This window comes from Sarcophilus harrisii, chromosome 4 (genome assembly GCF_902635505.1).
Source record: "Sarcophilus harrisii chromosome 4, mSarHar1.11, whole genome shotgun sequence".
NCBI lineage: Eukaryota > Metazoa > Chordata > Mammalia > Dasyuromorphia > Dasyuridae > Sarcophilus > Sarcophilus harrisii.
In genome coordinates this window covers 437404811-437418621 of record NC_045429.1, presented here as the reverse complement: position 1 = coordinate 437418621, position 13811 = coordinate 437404811, and the positions used below count along the sequence as shown (strand labels likewise).

Here is a 13811-nt window from a genome sequence, read left to right as displayed (position 1 = left end):
CAGGAGGCGGCCGGCCCTCCGTGCCCTCAGTGCAGGGCCCTGGCTCCTAGCCCCCCCTGCCTGGCCCTGCTCAGGGCTCTAGGGACCACCTTCCCTTTGGTGTGCCCCCCTCCCAGAGTGGCCATCCCCTGCCTCCGCTGGCTGCAGACACTGCCATGCCAAAGCAAGAGGCCCACACGGGCTGCTCAGGCTCATATTTTGGTGAGAGGCCTGCCAGTCACCATAGCAACAGGCTCCATCCAGCCTGCCACCCAGGGCTGATGCAATCCTCCAGCATCACGCAATGCTGAGACTCCTCCTGGGGAGGAAGGAGGGAGGAAGGAGGCAGGGAGAGCGTACCCAAGGAGGAAATGGGCAGACATTCTTCAGAAACCTTCAGCCTCCCGACCCCTCCTGGGTCTCTCTCACTGAATGCTCTGAAGCTGCCACTGGGGGGCTGAGCAGAGTCTGAAATCCACCCACAAGACCCTGGGAGTCAAGTGGAGGGAGGGAATTCTTTCCTCCCTCTGCACCCCCTAAAACCACTCACTTTGTGTGCTGAGGCAGTAGCTGGCTGCCCAGCACTTTTCTGAGGGGCAGAGGGTGCTGTCTCTCAGCCACATGACCCTGACCTAGTCACAGCTGCCTGTAGATGACCCTTGGACATAAAGAACATGACCCTTCTGTAAAGTACAGGAAAAAACTTGCATTCGGAAAAAACCAGTCTCCTGCCCAGCTGCTCAGCTCTCATCCCAGGCCTGCCAAGGAAAGCCCTTAATAGATCCTTCGCCTTTTCTCATCACAGGACCAAGCTTTGACTCCCACCCCCACTCCTGCCCTCCCACCCCACCCCCACCTTGGGGAGGCAGGGATCAGGGGAGGATCCTACCAGGCCCTCAGCATGGGAAAAACCCCTCTCTCTCATCCCATCTCCTACCCATGGCCGTGAGCCTCTCCCTCCCAAGGCTGCGTCCCGTCCCGCTGCAGTTGGAGCGCGTGTATGTGCTCCCTTCCAGCAGGCACTTGCAGTCCTGGGCTCCTCCCCAGCTGGCTGCTACTGAGGGCATCCGTGAGCCAATCAGGAGCGGGTCACAGGTACAAACAAGGGCTGCTCGGGGACTCTGCTGCTCCAGGTGACGGTGGCTGAGACCATCCGGGGACCGACCCGGGTCCTGGGGTACCGGGGGAGCCACACCCACACTGGGCTTCCCCTGGGCCTCCTCCAGGGATGGGACCCCCCCCCCCACCTGTGGGTACCTGCTTCCTAGCAGTCCCCACCCTCCCAGATGTGGGAAATGACTTCACTCCAGCGGCGAGCTGGGAGATGTTCAGCTATGGAGCGTCCCCAGGCCCCGGGCCCTCTGGGAGCCGTGGCAATGGCATTAGGCCTGGAGCAGCAGAGACAACAGCCCTAGGCTCCCGGCACACAACTCTTAAACTGGGATTGGGAAGGAAAACTCTCATCCATGAATGATGCTCAGAATCTATTTCCTCTAAGAGAGTGTCGATCTCTTAACATACTGGAAAGGACCAAAGGAGTGACTGTCCCATGCCATAGAAAGCAGCAGGACTGAGGGCTGCCTTTGGAACTCTGACCCAGACGGGCCTTGGGACTTTAGGAAGGAAAATCAGTTTCCTAACCTACAGAATGGGGATAATATAACAATACTGACTTCACAGGGTCCTCCTGAGGTTCAGCCGAGAAAACATACAGTGCTTTAAGTCTATATAAATGATAATTCCATTTCCTCACTTCCTGGGCTTCAAGTGCCCGACCTACAAGAATACCACTTGACTTCAGTTACTCCTTTGGGGAGTATCTCCAACTTAACCCTTTCTCCAATTACTTGGTATCAGATTGCTTGTCTTTCCCTTCGATTGGGAGCTCTTGTCACTATTCTGGGGTCAACTTGGCTGACTAGACCAGCATGAGCTTGGAGGGCTGGACCCTAAGTTGGGCAGAAATAGTCCGTGTAGACATCGGAGAGGTGTTTTATCACCGTGCCGGGGCCAATGTGGCCGACCAGGTCAATCCTCGTGTCGTTTGAAGCCATTGAGAGTAGGGCCAAACCTCCCTCCTCACTCAGTAGCTCACGGGGGTGAGCACACAGAGCACAATAATCATTTCTAGATTTGGGAGACTGGATGCGCCTGCTATGTGGATTTGTGACTTCTGTGGTGTGGACCTCCTTGCAGAGGCAAACCAAAACCTCCTGTGTCAGAAGCTAAGATTCACTAGTTGGTCTGGCCAAAAAAGAAAAAAAATCAGCCCTGGGTGAGAAGTTGGCCTTACTACCATCAAGGGGCAAAGGGACGTTCACTGGGCAATCGGGCAAGAGTAAAAGGCCCCAGAATCCAGACCCCAGCTCACATATTCTGCCTCCAGCAGCCAATTCTCTGGTGAGGAAGCTCTTTTAACTCAGGCTGGACAGGCCTGACTATAACTTGGCTTAGAAGCACCCTTTCCCCCTACCACAAGAACCATCCTTTATATAGCCCTTTAAGATTCCAAAGAGTAGGAGTTCTTAACTTTTTAATATCATAGAAGGAAAGAAGCAATTATTAAGCACCTAGTAATGTGCTAAACCAACCTTAGCTAAGTAGGTGACGCTATTATTCCCATTTTATAGTTATGAGAACTGAGGCCGGCAGATGCAGTGACATGGCCAGGATTGTACAACCTCTAAGTGCCCAAGATAGGATTTGAATTCAACTCTTTTTTTAAAAATAATAGTTTTTTTTCAAAATACATGCAAAGATAGTTTTCAACATTGACCCTTGCAAAATCTTGTGTTCCAAGTTTTTCTCCCTCTCTTGCAAGTAATCCAACATAGTGAAACGTGCATTGAATTTAATTTTGACTGACTTTAGGCCAGCCCTTGATTCACTACCCACCTAGGGACAACTCTGAAGTCCCTTCCAGCACTGAATCTAGCAGCCCATGGAAGGGACCACAGCTCTCCTGGCCTATCTTCTGTCTCACTGGTTGGGGGAAACAGCCCAGAGAGGAACGTCAGCAGCCCTGGGGAGGGCAGCCGGGGTGCGGAGTCGCTGCCTCTTGTACCCAGAGCGGGGAGGTATTACCCTGCCCAGGCCTGAGGGGTGGGAGAGAAAACCCTACAATTCTACCCTGGAACACATCCATCTCCAGAACTCTTGGATTATTCCCATCTCTGGTGATGAAAAGGCAGCTAGGGGGTGCCAGAGTGCACGGAGCATTGGGATGGGAGGACCTCTACTTGAGCTCACAATCCGTTTCAGACTCTTAGGAGTTGGGGGATTCTGGGCAAGTCCCCGAGCCCTGTCTGCCTCAGTTTCCTCATCTGTCAAATGAGCCAGAGAAGGAGATGGCCAATGACTCTGCTTTCTCTGCCAAGAAAACCCCGAATGGGGTCATGAAGAGGAAGCTATAACTGAGATGAAGTTCCTGACAAGGAAATATGCCTTTCAAATGACTTAATTCTGTCAGCAGAGACTGTGCTTACAATGGCAGGGACCACAAACAGGATGAATAGAGAAGGAAAGACTTCCATGGACTGATGTTAGATGAAATGAGCAGAGTCAGGAAAACACACACAAGGACTACAGGTCACATGGAAACAACCACCGCAAAACAACCAAAAGTCACTGTTTCAAATTCCCAGGGCACGTGTAGACCCAAGCAGAGATCTGAGAAGGTATTTTCCCTCCTCACCAGGAGAGCTCAAGTATGGAACAATGAAAAAAAATTAAATTAAAAAATCATCTCTCAGATTTTTTTTAATGTGTTAATCAGTTTACCAGGATTTTTATTTCCTCTTTTTTTTTTAATTCTTTGTTAAAAAAATAAATAGAAATTAAAACATTAAAAGTTGTAAGGGATGGATGGAGGAGGAAATCTAGGTGATGTAAAATGAAAAAAAAAAAAAGATCTAGAGATCTATTTTTTAAAAGGCAGAGAAATCTGTGTCTAGAGAGAACTGCCTCCCTCACACTCCAACTGCTTCCTCCCTCCTCCCCAGGGCCCAAGTGGAGGGTTGTGGGAAGAAATGAGGGCGCATTTGGAGCTTTGGACCATTGGGAAAGGCTAAAGCAAGAGGAGGGTGTGGTATCAGCATGCAAGAACTCAGTGCTGCAGGGACCGACTAAAAAAAGCCCTCTTCCTTCTGGTTCGGGCCCAGAGCAGATCTGAACCAAAGATGGGTGGCAGAGAATGCGCTGTCAGTCAGGAGAGCAAACAAACGGAACCTCTGCCACCAGGAGGCAGGGTAGTCCAATGGACAAAGCATGTCAAGGTTTAAAGTCAAGGTTTAAAACGCTCCCCCCGTTTCTCACCTTTCCTATCTGGACCTGGTCCCAAAGCCCTTCCTCTCTCCTCTTCTGTAAATTGAGTGGGTTGGATCTCCATCTAAAAGCTCCCTTTTAGCTTTAAATCTGGATCAAAGCGGAGATGGCAGACTCACTCCATTTGCAGAGAGCTCGAGGCTGGGAGGGACAGCTAACACATTGGATAATAGAATCAGGATCCAAAAATATCTCAGCAGGCTAGATTTGGGAGCTGAATCTAAGATGAAATTCAGCGGAGTAACATCTTACATTGGAGTTTTAAAAAATCAGCTTCAGGAATACAGAATGGGGGCCTGGGGCATGTTGGATGCTATATGTCTGAAAAACATGGAAAAGGGAGCAGGAACGAGTGGCAGGCTCAGTGAGTCACGGGGTGATGTGCCCGTCAAAAAGCCTCCAGGAATAAGGACAGAGATGGACACGCTGGAGTTTGCCTGCTCAGACCTCATCTAGAAGAAGCTGGTGAGGCTTTGGATAGAGTTTCAGGCTTAGCGTTAGAATTCAAATCCTCAGACACTTTACTAGCTGAATGATCCTGGATAAATCACTTAATCTGTCTCAATTTTCTCATCTGTAAAATGAGCATAATAATAGCATTTATTTCAGGGTAACGAGATAATAATTGCAAAGCACTATAGCCTAGCACATAATAAGCACAATATATCCATGTTCATTCCATCACTGTCATTATCACCTAGAGCTGTGTTCAGCTCTGGGAACCACATTTCTAGAAGGATATTGATAACGTGGAGGGTCCAGAGACGGACAGGTAGGGTCGCGGAGTGACCCCCATAAGACCACCAGATGAAAGAAATGGGGGTGTTTAGCCAGGAGGCCTGGAAGTGCTAGTCCCTTATCAAGTACTTGAAAGGTTTTCCAGGGGGATCCAGCTTGTTCTCTTCAGCCATAGGGGAAAGCAAGAGCAGCAGGAGACATTCGCAGAGAGGTAAGTTTAGGTTTGAGGGCAGGAAAGCCCTTCCCATATCTTAGCTGTCCCAAGGAAGAACAGGCTGACAGGGAGGCTGCCCTTTTCTAGGGGCCCTCAGCAGAGGCTGGATGACTAGAAGTCTTAGAGCAGGGACTTGAGATTACCGCAGAGGTCTCTCCCAACTCCAAGTCCTGAAACTCCAAACGCTCTGGTCCCCAAGATTCCTAACTTAACCCCCCGCACACAGGAGAAATCAGGCAGGGAAAGGCTAGGCTACATGGCCAGCCACACAAAGGAGGGGCAAGACTAGCTCTACTTCTAAATGGAAAAAGTAAATCCACTGGAAACTCAAGGTCCCGGTCATGAGATGCGGGCCACCCTACTCTAATGTTCACATGACCACGCTGAGACTTCCCCAAATCTGTCCTCCTTGGCGGCAGGAGGGTCAGCATGTGATTTCCCCCAGGGGAGAAAGGGAAGCAGCAGCCCACTGATGTTGCCAGCCCCCAGCGCCCGCCCCACGTCCCCAGACGCCCAAAGACCAGACAAAGATTTTGGGAAGTGGAGTATTCTGACCTCATCATCCAGCCCCTACTTCCTTGTGCTCTTTTTTGGTGGCAGATGAAAAAGAAAAAAAGCCACAGAATTATCACTTCAGAGTGGCGATGGATGCTGAGTAACAATCACGATGATAAAAATAACAGGACCATATTCCGTAGGTACTTTGATATTTTCTTAACAAAACCCTCCAATGTCAGTCCTTTCCGTCAAGTCCCAGGATTTGGCTGAGATGGGGAATTTCCCTACATAGAAAACAGCTTTATTACAGGAAGGGCCCTCGAAGGCCATCGAGTCCAGCAATCTCATTTTACAGGTGGGGAAACTGAGGCAGGATGTGCCAGAGATAAGAGATGACTAGCAAGGATGTAGATCTTTAGTTCTTTAGCCTGTCCTTCACTGGGTCTCAGCGGTAAGTTGAGGGAGTTAGACAAGATGACTTCAAAGATCCCTCCCGGCTCTAGGGTCAGATCTATGACCCTCATTTCAGACAGGGCCATGCTTTGCCCACAGAGCCACGTGTGGGTCTGAATCAGGACATGAACCAGGTTTTCCAAAGGGGAAGGAGTGGACAGTTAGGTGGGCACCATAGTGGATAGAGCACTGGGAGGGGAGATTTATCTCCCAGAATTCAAATCTGGCCCCAGGCATTTACTAGCTTGTGTGTCCCTGGGCAAGTCACTTTAGCCTGTTTGCCTCAGTTTCCCCATCTGTCAAATGAGTCTCTCCAGCATCTCTGCCAAGAAAACCCCAAATGGGTGAAGAGTCAGAGGGAACCAAAAACAACTGAAAAAAGAGTTGTAGCAAATGTCAGAGAGCATATGAAGCCAGGTCCCATCATTAATAAGTTTGGGGAAGGGGAGCAACCTCTCATTTATCACCTAACCCTTACTTCTTCATATTCCTTTGTGGAAAGATCAGAAATACTGAATTATGACCTGGGGGCTGTGGATAATTCCCCCCAGCAGAAGACAATGGAGAGCCCCTGGCTCTGGGCAGGGCGGGGCTGAGCAGCAGCAAGGCCAAAGAGGCCGGCCCCTTTGGGAAACATCACTGGGAAGTGCCAGGGCTCAAAGACCAAGACTGAGGGTACAGCTGTTTCCCATTAGTACAGGGAGGGAGGAGAGAATCTAATAATGATGATGATAGGGATAAGAACTGGACAGAGGGTTTCTTTATTATAGCTTATTATAATATAATATTATGTTACTATTATATATAAGTTCTCAGATGGAACTTTAGGGCCTTCTGGGGCACTCAGTGACTTGTCCAGGTTCACCTGGCCAGGATCTGTCCAGAGTGGGATTACAACCATGGTCTTGACTCCAAGCTTTTGCTCTCACTGTTGCCCAATGACATGATGGAAGCTAGCACTTACATGATACCTTAAGGTCAAACACTAGATTTATATGACCTCATTTGATCCTTACGCCAGCTCTGTCATTGGTCCTATTATTATCCCCATTTTACAGATGAGGAAAATAAGAGCAGCCTGCTGAGGATCCTTCAGCCAGAAAGTACACGAGGCAGGATTCACACTCAGGACAACAAGCCCAGGGGTCCATCTACTCTACTAGGCTACTCAGAGGCCCAGGCTCACACAAATGATTGGAGGAGAAGCTCAGGGTTTCAATCCACCTCCCAGCTGGAAGAGGGGATGACGGGATGGCTATTTGAGCCACCCAGGGAACTAAGCTGCCAGTTAGCTCAGCATTCCCTGCTCACAAGTCAGCAGGCAGGTGAGCCGAGAAACAGAACCAGGGCTGCCCTGCCGGTGAGAGCGGGCGAGCTGGGAGTTCTGCTGCAGATGGCACTCAGCCCGGCCCAGGATTAGCAGTAATGGGAAGAGGCACAGCCAGCAGTGAGTGCCGAGTCTGGCAAAGGGAGACAGGATCACAGCAGCAAAGGTGATGAGCGGGAAGGGACCATGGGGGCCGTCCAACAGCCTAAGATGGAGAAACTGAGGCCCAGAGAGGTTCAGTGTCTAGAAAACGCACCCAATGGCCATCCTCTGCCTTCAAATCCCCAACTCTCCTGTTGGTCGTGGGGAGGAGGAAGAGCCAGAAGAAATCTCAGGGAGCTTTGAACACTTTTGCCACCAGAAAGCAGTTTCAAGCAGAGAACAGGTCGCATGCTCAGCTGAAAAGGCCCTCTCACCTCCAATCACTTCAGAGGAGCCCCATGGCACAACAGCAAACTCCAGGACCTCGACCCCACTGAAAAATGACAGAAGTGTTGTTTGAGCAGGAGGGAGTGGCCCACTCTGCCCACCCAGAGGAAACCACATGCTCAAGCGGTTCCTCAACATTGGGGCTTTCAGGGCCCTGGGGACCAGAGGATGACCAGCCCACAATGCTTGAGCTGGAAGGGACACCTGAGGTCAATGAGTCTGGCTCCCCTCCCATTCCCTCCTTTCCCTGGTCCCTGTTCCGCAACCCCCCCCCCATCCCCAGCTGCCATGTGGAATTTCACTTTAGTCATTCACAGATGATATTTTTAGTTCCAAAGTGTTTTTTCCTCTTGTATCCAAGGTGCCAGGGAAATGTGAATTTTCACAACTACAGGACAAACAAGTCACCTGGCTTGGTAAAGGGCCACTGCCATGTGCCTGCTGATCACTGGGCCAAGGGAAGAGGGTTACGTAGGTCCTGGGTGCACTGCTCAGCCTTGGGCCAGCCTGCTATTTCAGAGTTCTAGACTCAAGTCTCACCTTGGATGAGAGGTCACCTTTGTGACCTTCTGCAAATTATTTAAGTTTTCTCAGCCTCAGTTTCCTTATCTGTGAAATAAGGGTCCTGGCCTCCATGATCTGTCAAGTCACTCAACCTCTCTGGGCCTCAGTTTTCTAATCTGTAAAATGAAGAAGAATCGGACTCTATGACCTCCGCAGTCCCTTCTCACTCTAAATTTATGATCCTATTATTCCAACTCTGATTCATTCTCCCCGTTACCCTGAACAATCATTTGCTCTCCCTTAGCCTCAGTTTCCTCATCTGTAAAAAGAAAAAAAAAGGGAGGGCAAAAGGGTTAGCCTAGACCTCTAAGATTGCTAAGATCTAAGCTCTACAAACAGGAATAGGAGCTGCTGGGATGGAGAGTCAACTTTAAACTCAGGACTTCCTAGAATCTCAAGTATTGAAAAGGATCTCAGAGATGGCCAAATCAAACCTATGTTGTCACTCCCCTCCACCCCCTGCCCCAGTCTCTCCCAAAGGCTCTTGTCCAAAGAGAACCAGCTGCTTCCTGACCCTTCCACATGACCTCATCCTGGCCACAGATCGACTGGGCGTTGAGTGCAGGGTCCCAGCGGCGGAGAAGGGAGACACAATGTCACATGCACAGAAATGCAGACAGGCCATTGTAGCTGGATTGTAGAGAATAAAACACAAGGAGGCTGGAGAGGCAGCAGTGAGAGTATGAAGGGCTTTCAACACCAAACAGGGGAGCTTATATTTGCCCTTTTTATATCACCTTAGGGTAAAAGGGAGCCACTGCAACTGACTAGGAAGCAGAGAGACATGACAGGAATTCAGGAAATCACTGAAGGGGTTTATTCTTCTGTGACTGCTCATGTCACACTCTCAGGCGGCCCCATCTGTTTTCTCTCTCTGGCTGTACATGATCCCAACGTTGGGCTGGGCTCATGTCCAACCTCTGTTTCCAGGTATATACCTCAAGAGCATCTTATCTTTACTTCTGACCTATAGAGCAATGTGCCACCCTCAACCTACCATGTAGCACATCCTTCCATTGCCTTATGAGTTCCAAGAAAACAATCAAGAATAAAAAAAAAAAAACCTATTTGGGATCAACTAACTTTTTTCCCTGAGACAAGTGGGGTTGAGTGACTTGCCCAGGGTCACACAGCCAGGAAGTGTTAAGTGTTAAGTGAAAAGATTCTGTATGACCTTCCTCCCAAAGCTTCCCCAAGTGAGAGCCTTTAGCTCCGCTGACTTGAAGGAAGCGGTTCTTCAGCTTCAATCAGGCCTACAGTGGACAATGATATTGATTGGGCATTTGGGAGAGTAAGTCTGTCTGAGTGCCTTTTGGCGTACCCATCTGGTTCTGGTTCTGGTTATTCTGGTTCTGTTCTGGGTAAAGTTCTGAAACGGGTATTTTCTGGGACGCTGGAAAATATCCTTTGGGTATATGTTATATGTTTAATGTAGTAACTGTTCTATGTTCTGTGTGATTTGTCTGTTTTGTTGGTTGAAAAATTTTTAAGTACACCGTTGCAACTGTGCTTAGTAAAATGGAGCTCCATGTGTGTCTGTGTGTGTCTGTGTTAAAAGTTAACAAGTTTGTAAAAGATAAGAATTCAGCCTCTGTGTTTCAGGCTTAGAAAATAACAAGAAGTTTGAAAAATCTCTCTCTCTCTCTCTCTCTCGTGTGTGTGTGTGTGTGTGTGTGTGTGTGTGTGTGTGGCTGACTGCAGTAGCCTGAGAAAAAGGGAGAGAAGGGAAGAAATTAAAAAATAAATAAATAAATGAAATAAATAAAATAAATAAATGAAATAAACAAAATAAATAAAATTTAAAAAAAGGGATTTGAAAGTTTGGAAAGTTAAAAAAAAATCTAGAAGAGCAGTGTGCTAACATTTAAAGAAAAGAACTTTAAATGGAATATCTAGGCCTTCTCCGAAGGCACAAAATGGGCTTGGAAGTTCATAGAAGACTCTTTGGATTCTGGAAGGGAAAAAGGGAATTCAAGGTGAAACAAACTTCTCCCCCTGGGCGGAGGTCTTGGAAACGCCCCCCAGTCTGTTTGCTGATGTAAAAGATTTGTTATGTTTTAAGAACAATGATTAAGGAATTTGGGAATTGGTTATTTGAAAATCTGCTTGTGATTTTAAAACTTTCAACCTGATATACTAATATTGTAAGTAAATGGAATTTAGATATTTTAAACAGACAGAAAGTCTTTTTCCCCTTGAAACAGAGCCCGGCCCAAAGGAGCATCTGAGTGTTCAGGTATATAGCTAGGGAGAAAGAGAAAACTGGAAATGGGTGGATTTGGGAAGAAAGTAAATAAAACTGATGGGCTAAATCTTGAAAAGGATCCCTATGTAGGACACTGAGCGGAAAACCTGAGAAGTTTTTTCCTAGGGGACAGGAGTGGGGTAAGAGTCCTCTCTCCCCACAGTGCAGCAAACTGATTTAAAGGAACATGCTTACTTTTAGGTTACTTGATTGAATATTTGTTTCTTGATACATAAGTTTTCTTGGTTGAGGAATATGGTCATAAATGTGATCCATACTTTGGTAAGAATATTTCTAAAAGCTAATTGCCCAGGGTCACATAGCCAGGAAGTGTTAAGTGTCTGAGACCAGATTTGAACTCAGGTCCTCCTGACTTCAGGGCCGGTGCTCTATCCACTGAGCTACCTAGCTGCCCCCAAGGATCAACTAACTCTTAATCAATGATATAATCTATGATACACTGATCCTGTTGTGTTCCCAAAGGCATGATCCCCACAACAAAGGATTTGGAAACTAATCAAGAGCTTTGGAATCCAGAGTATTGAACACATACCCAAATACATAAGGGAGTGAGACTGATCCACTTCAGAGGGGCTCCAGGCTCTTTCTGAGGTGACAAATAATTGGAAATGGAGGGGATGTCTATCACCTGGGGAATGACTGAACAAACTGGGATTTATGATTGTGATGGAAGACTATTGTGCTACAAGAAATGACAAGCAGGATGCTTTCAGAAAAACCTAGGAAGACTTCTCTGAACTGATGCAAAAACGAAGTAAGCAGAAATCAGGAGAACACCATACACAATAACAGCAACATTGTAAGGATGATCAGTTATGAATGACTTAGCCATTCTCAACAATGCAAGGAATGAAGACACTTTTAAAGGACCCCAATAAAAAATTCTATCCACCTCCCGGGAGAGAACATCTGATGAACTCTGAGTGAAGACTGAAGCACACTTATTTTCCCCTTCTTTTCTTTCTCCTTTTGTGTGTATGTGTTTCCTTTTGCAACAGGGCTTTATATGATTTCACATATATGATAGATATTATACTGTTTGCCTCTTACAATGGAGGGAGAAGATGTGGAAGGCAAAATTTTTAAAAAGTTAAAACTTTTAAATGTAACATGAAAGACTCATAAACAGAAAATCATTAACAATACAATACAGTGGGCTCGTTAAGTGCTAAAATGCTGTGGGTGCCATAGGTATTGAGAGAAGGGGAAAATCATGGAAGGCTGAAGAAATTCAAGAAGGCTTCATGATGACAGCAGGACAGTAGCTAGGTCTTGAAGGATAGGAAGGAGTGGAATAGCCAGAAGGGAAAAATAAGGCTGTTGCATGTTGGGATAGGGGCCAGGTCCAAGAAACAAAAAGATCACAATAATGTTCATGGGATGTTGGAGGGAATAAGCCTAACTGGAAGGGAGAGGGAAGAGGGAAGACTAGGGAGAGCATCTATTGAGTACTTACTGTATAACTGACACTGCAGTAAGTATAAGGGATACATATACAAGCAACACAACAATTCTTGCCCTCAAAGAGCTTATAGTCTAATAGGAAAAAGTAAGCATAAAGGGGAGTGCAGCAACATAGTTTGGAAATAAATAGGGCAACAGCGTCTAGAATAAGTTGGGGGGAGAGAAAGCACAGACAAGGTGCTATTACAATGACCTAGGTGGGTACTCAGGAGGACCAGGATTAGGCTAGCCATGCCTACTGTAGAATCCCAAGCCTGAAACACTTCTGCCTTCCACTGCGGAGCTCCAGTTTGGGCTACCTTTTCCCTAGCCACCTCCTCCTCCTTTCCAGCAGGAAGGAGACAGGCCAGGGATCAGCTACACCTAGCACCAGTTACACACTTTCCTCATGGCAGCTCTGCAAATATCACAGACTGAGAACAATCCTGGGCTTGGACTGGAGGAGAAACCAGTTCGATGATAAGCCCCCGAAAGGGGGACGGTTGTTTCTGAGCTGACGGCAGCTGTGTGCTCAGTTCGGCTGTGCCCCTTGGCCAGGGTGCCCCACAAACCCTTGGCAGGGCACTCAAGTATGGCTGCATGGAGATGCCAGCTGGTCCCTCATTAACCCCCTCAATGATGCACTAGAAAATTAACCATGAAGGCATTCCATTTCATTAACACTGATGCCATTTGGGAGTGGGAAGGGAGAGGAAGGGGGCGGATGGCACTATCTGAATCCCAGCTCAATCAGCAATAGATGGCTCTATATACCTATGCACACACAGAGCCAGAAAGGCACAAAAGGAAAGCGTGGGCTCTTTTCACTTAGTTCTAGTGACTGGATGTGGGTGGGGGAGGGCAAAGAAAGCCATGAAGTTCTCCCCTCCTTGGGGGCTGTTGGAACAAATCCCTGTTCAGAGAACTAAGGGGTAAAGAAATGTGGAATCATGGAGGCAGAAATGAAAAGGAACCAAAGGAACCCCCTCATTTTTCAGATAAGAAAACTGAATTGACTTGCCCAGTATCACCAAGGGAGTGACGGAACTGGGATTTGAAGCTGAGGTTTGATTGGAGCCAAGACCCTCTCCATTGTATGAGATAGCTTTCATATATTGGAAAGGAGTTAATGAGTTCTTGGCTTACTGGGGACCTCGAAGCTGCAGGAGGCTTGCTAGTTCTGTGCCAAGGGCCAGTTACCTGGGAGATGACGTCACCATTCTTCACATGCTCGGGTAGCCACAGGTTGCCCTTGTCCCTCATCCCTCATCCACTATGAGGAGTCCAAATTAAGAGAAGAAGGGGAAGGAAAAATACTTTGACTGTAAGATCTCTGGAACCCTTGGATTAGACCACAGGAACACAAATTTAGAGTTGGAAGGAACACTGGAGGTCAGCTAGTCCAATGCAAACCTTAGAAAGCACCATGTAAATGCCAACTGACAGCTAGGTGGTGCAACGGGTGGAGCGCTGAACCTGGAGTTAGGAAGATCTGAGATGAAATGTGACCTCAGACATAGACAAGTCACTTCTGTCTTTGCCTCAGCTTCCTCATCTGTAAAATGAGCTGAAGAAGG

General features: G+C 47.6%; 1 protein-coding gene across 4 annotated transcripts in view; it reads right to left on the bottom strand.

Annotated features, from left to right (window-relative positions):
- Window positions 1-13811, bottom strand: part of ABR (ABR activator of RhoGEF and GTPase) — a 271256-nt gene that overhangs the window by 171081 nt on the left and 86364 nt on the right. The window contains exon 1 of one of the 4 annotated variants that reach the window (XM_031967758.1): window positions 7949-7969. The exons of the other annotated variants lie outside the window; for them this stretch is intronic. The gene's annotated coding sequence lies outside the window, so the exon portion shown is untranslated. Of the gene's footprint in view, window positions 1-7948; window positions 7970-13811 lie in introns of those variants that run through there. 4 annotated transcript variants of the gene reach the window in all.